We start from the raw sequence: 5235 nt of genomic DNA on the forward strand, positions 1-5235 counted from the left end.
TGTTCTATTTTATCAATCAGGTGTTTTCAAAAATGGTTGAGTTGATAAACAGGAAATTAAAATAGAGAATTTAATTAATTCTAAATAAAAGCCTTGACTGGGAGTAGATTAGATGGAAGCCCTATTCTTGTTGAAGTACTCTCAAGATTAATTGATAATTGAAGATTGCTCTGTTTATTTATCCCTTACTAGGTAAGGGAGAGTCAAACACGTTGGAATGCTGTTTCTGTTCACAAGTCCCAATCCGCTCATTGAAAAGGATTAGTGTTTGTGAATAGAGGGCATTCCAACAATGAACCCAATTATAATTATCCTTTCAAGCATCCTAACTCAAGGGTTCCTTTCAATCAACTCCCCATCAAGTTAAGGAACTACTCGCTCATTGTGAATGTAGAACTCATAACATATAAAAAGGAATTAAAGGAAGACATGATAAATAAAAGATAAAAAAGGGATTAAATAAAAATATTATTCTATATTAATAACTTGCAAAAATAAGCCAATGTCAACTCTAGGTGGATTAAGAACATGGAAGAATAAGCACAAAGTAAATAGCAAAGTCTAATGACTAGTACCGGAGGTGGCCTCTTCTCAAAAGCTAAAAAGCAAAATCTTCCAAAAATCCTAATTATGAATGTGAAGTGATAAATACCTAGGGGAGGAGTAAATCCCGATCTAAAACTAAAAATTACACAGAATGAATTCTTCTCCTCGTTTCTGCATGTTCCCTGGCTCTAGTCTGTGTTTCTGGGCCAAAAACTGGGTTGAGATTCGGCCCAGAAACTCTGCCAGCGACTTCTAAAATTCTGCAGATCGGGCATGCCACGCGGTCGCGTCATTCATGCGGACGCGTCATTCGGCGTTTTGCTTTCCTATGCGGGCGTGTCATCCATGCCTCCGCGTCACTTATGCTTTTCCAATCTGCACGGTCACGTGAGCCATGCGGCCGCATCACTGCAATTTCCTCTCTTTCGCGCGGTCGCATGAGCCATGCGGCTGCGTCACTTCTCGCTGGTCATCTCCTTAATTTCTTGTATTCCTTCTATTTTTGCAAACTTCCTTTCCAATCTCCAATTCATTCATGCCCCAAACAGCCTGAAACACTTAATACACAGATCACGACATCGAATGGGATAAAGGAGAATTAAAATACCTAATTAAAAGTCTCTAGGAAGTAAGTTTTCAATCATGTGATAATTTTAGGAAGGAAATATAAAAATGCATGCTAATTATATGAATAAGAGGGTAAAGATCATGATAAAACCACACAATTAAACACATTATAAACCATAAAATAGTGGTTTATCAATCACGTTTTGGGGGCTAGCCATTCGGCCATGCCTGGACCTTCATCACTTATGTATTTTCAACAGTGGAGTTTCTACACCTCATAAATTAAGGTGTTGAGCTCTGCTGTTCCTCATGAATTAATGCAAAGTACTATTATTTTTCTATTCAATCACGCTTATTCTTGTTCTAAGATATTCACTCGTACTTCAACCTGATGGATGTGATGATCTGTGACACTCATCATCATCCTCCGTTATGAACGCGTGCTTGACAACCACCTCTGTTCTATTTGCAAGAGCTTGAGTGTGTATCTCTTGGCCTCCTGGTTCACGATGCATGGTTGCCTCTCCTGACAACAGAGCCTTCCATTCCGTGAGATCAGAGTCTTCGTGGTATAAGCTAGAATCAATTGGCAGAATTCTTGAGATCTGGAAAGTTTAAACCTTGTATGTGGTATTCCGAGTAGGATCTGGGATGGGATGATTGTGACGAGCTTCAAACTTGTGACTGTTGGGCGCAGTAACAGTGTGCAAAAGGATCAATGGATCTTATTCCGACACTATCCAAAACCGACAGCTGATTAGCCATGCAAGAAATCGTAGGGGACATGTTTTCACTGAGAGGACGGATGGTAGCCATTGACAACGGTGATCCACCAACATACAGCTTGCAGTAGTACGCAAGATTGGATGAGGACAAAGCAGAGGTTCAGAGGGAACAAAGCATCTCCATACGCTTATCTGAAATTTCCACCAATGAATTGCATAAGTATCTCTATCCTATTTGATGTTTTACTTCTTCTTTTAATCATCAAAACCTCATAACCATTTGAATCCGCCTGACTGAGATTTACAAGATGACCATAGCTTGCTTCAAGCCGACAATCTCCGTGGGATCAACCCTTACTCACGTAAGGTATTACCTGGACGACCCAGTGCACTTGCTAGTCAGCTGCGCGGAGTTGTGAGAGATATGTGAACTCACGATTTCATGTACCAAGTTTTTGGCACCGTTGCTGGGGATTGTTCGAGATTGGACAACTGACGGTTCATCTTGTTGCTCAGATTAGGTAATTTTCTTCTTGTTTCATCCTTTATTTTATTTTCAAAAAGTTTTCAAAAATCTTTCAAAAAAAATTTTCTCCTTTTTCGCTTTTCCAAAAAAAATTTTGAAAAAATTACAAAAAAATAATAAAATCATAAAAACAAAAATAATTTTGTGTTTCTTGTTTGAGTCTAAAGTCAAATTTTAAGTTTGGTGTCAATTGCATATTTTTAATTTTCCTAAAAATTTTTTTTTTCGAAAACTCATGCATGGTGTTCTTCATGATCTTCAAGTTGTTCTAGATGATTGTCTTTGTTTGATCTTGTGATTTTCTTGTTTTGTGTCTTTTCTTATTTTTCATATGCATTTTCAATTTGTTAGTGTCTAAACATTAAAAATTTCTAAGTTTGGTGTCTTGCATATATTTTTTTCTTAAAAAAATTTCAAATATAAGTTCTTGATGTTCATCATGGTCTTCAAAGTATTTTTGGTGTTCATCTTGACATTCAAAGTATTCTTGCATGCATTTTTTGTTTTGATCCTAAATTTTCATGTTTTGAGTCATTTTTGTGTTTTTCTCTCTCCTCATTAAAAATTCAAAAATAAAAAAATATCTTTCCGTTATTTCTCTCATAAATTTCGAAATTTTGGATTAACTCAGTCAAATTTTTTTAAAAAAAATTTAGTTTTTTCTTTTGAGTCAAGTCAAATTTTCAATTTAAAAATCCTATATTTTCAAAACTTTTTCAAAAATAAAATCTTTTTCATTTTTATTTCATATTTTTTGAAAATTTTAAATTTGATTTTCAAAATCTTTTTCTTAATTTCAAACTCATATTTTCGATTACTTTACTAAAAATTAATGTTTTGATTCAAAAATTTTGAGTTTGTTACTTTCTTGTTAAGAAAGGTTCTATCTTTAAATTCTAGAATCATATCTTTTAGTTTCTTGTTAGTCAAGTAATCAACTTTAATTTCAAAAATCAAATCTTTTTAATTTCCTTTTCAAATCTTTTTCAAAATAAATTTTCAATCACATCTTTTTAAAATTCAATTTCAAAATCTTTTCTAACTTCCTATCTTTTCAAAATTGATTTTCAAATCTTTTTCAATTAACTACTTGACTTTTTGTTTGATTTTAAAAAAATTTACTATTTCATATCTTTTTCAAAACCACCTAACTACTTTTTCTCTCTCTCCAATTTTTGAAAACCACTAACAACTTTTTCAAAAATCTTTTTAATTAACTAATTGTTTTAAACTCTAATTTTGTTTTATTCCTTTCTTAATTTTCGAATACTAACTAATATTTAAAATAAAAACAAATTTATTTTTCCCTTTGTTTTATTTAATATTCGAATTCCCTCTCTCTCATCTCTTTCTATTTATTTATTTATTTACTAACATTACTCTCCTTCTTAAAATTCGAACCCTCTCTTCCTCTCTGTGTTCGAATTCTCTTTATTTTCTCTCTACCTCATTCTTCTCTTCTTCTTTTCTTCTACTCACATAAAGGACTCTCTATACTGTAGCATAGAGGATTCTTCTTCTTTTCTGTTCTCTTCTTTTTCACATGAGCAAGAACAAGGATAAGGATATTCTTGTTGAAGCCGATCCTGAACCTGAAAGGACTTTGAAGAGGAAGCTAAGAGAAGCTAAAGCACAACTCTCTGGAGAGGACCTGACAGAAATTTTCAGAAAAGGAGAAGACATGGCAGCCGAAAATAATAACAACAATGCAAGGAAGATGCTTGGTGACTATGCTGCACCAACTTCCAACTTCTATGGAAGAAGCATCTCAATTCCTGCCATTAGAGCAAACAACTTTGAGCTTAAGCCTCAATTAGTTTCTCTAATGTAGTAGAACTGCAAGTTTCATGGACTTTCATCAGAAGATCCTCATTAGTTTTTATATGAATTCTTACAGATCTGTGATACTGTTAAGACCAATGGGTTGATCCCGAGGTCTACAGACTTATGCTTTTCCCATTTGCTGTGAGAGATAGAGCTAGGACATGGTTGGACTCACAACCTAGAGAAAGCCTGAACTCTTGGGACAAGTTGGTTAATGCTTTCTTGACCAAATTCTTTTCACCTCAAAAGATGAGTAAGCTCAAAGTGGATGTCCAAACCTTCAGACAGAAGGAAAGTGAATCCCTCTATGAAGCTTGGGAAAGATACAAGCAATTAACCAAAAGGTGTCCTTTTGACATGTTTCTAGAATGGAGCATCATATGTATATTCTATGATGGTCTATCTGAGTTATCCAAGATGTCATTGGACCACTCTGCCGGTGGATCCCTTCATCTGAAAATACCTGTAGAAGCCCAGGAACTCATTGAGATGGTTGCAAATAACCAGTTCATGTACACTTCTGAAAGGAATCCTACGAATAATGGGGTGACTCAGAAGAAAAGAGTTCTTGAGATTGATACTCTGAATGCCATATTGGCTCAAAATAAAATATTGACTCAGCAAGTCAATATGATTTCTCAGAATCTGACTGGATTGCAAGCTGCATCTGGCAGTGCTAAAGAAGCCTCCTCTGAAGGAGAAGCTTATGACCCTGAGAATCCTGCAAAGGAAGAGGTGAATTAAATGGGAGAATCCTATGGAAACACCTAAAACCCTTCATGGAGGAATCATCCAAATTTCTCATGGAAGGATCAACAGAAGCCTCAACAAGGCTTCAATAACAATAATGGTGGGAGAAATAGGTTTGGCAATAGCAAACCTTTTCCATCATCCTCTCAGCAACATATACAGAATTTTGAGCAGAGCCTCTCTGGCTTAGCAAACATAGTCTCTGATCTATCTAAGGCCACTCTTAGTTTCATTAATGAAATGAGGTCCTCCATCAGAAATTTGGAGGGACAAGTGGGTCAGCTGAGTAAAAGAGTT

General features: G+C 35.2%; 1 non-coding gene across 1 annotated transcript; it reads right to left on the reverse strand.

Annotated features, from left to right (window-relative positions):
• Positions 1–4443: 4443 nt before the first annotated feature.
• On the reverse strand, positions 4444–4547 carry LOC127743086 (small nucleolar RNA R71). The gene has a single exon (XR_008004390.1). It is a non-coding gene; the product is annotated as a small nucleolar RNA R71 (small nucleolar RNA).
• Between the last annotated feature and the right edge of the window lie 688 nt (positions 4548–5235).

The sequence above is a fragment of the Arachis duranensis genome, chromosome 1, assembly GCF_000817695.3.
Source record: "Arachis duranensis cultivar V14167 chromosome 1, aradu.V14167.gnm2.J7QH, whole genome shotgun sequence".
In the NCBI taxonomy this organism is placed as follows: Eukaryota; Viridiplantae; Streptophyta; class Magnoliopsida; order Fabales; family Fabaceae; genus Arachis; species Arachis duranensis.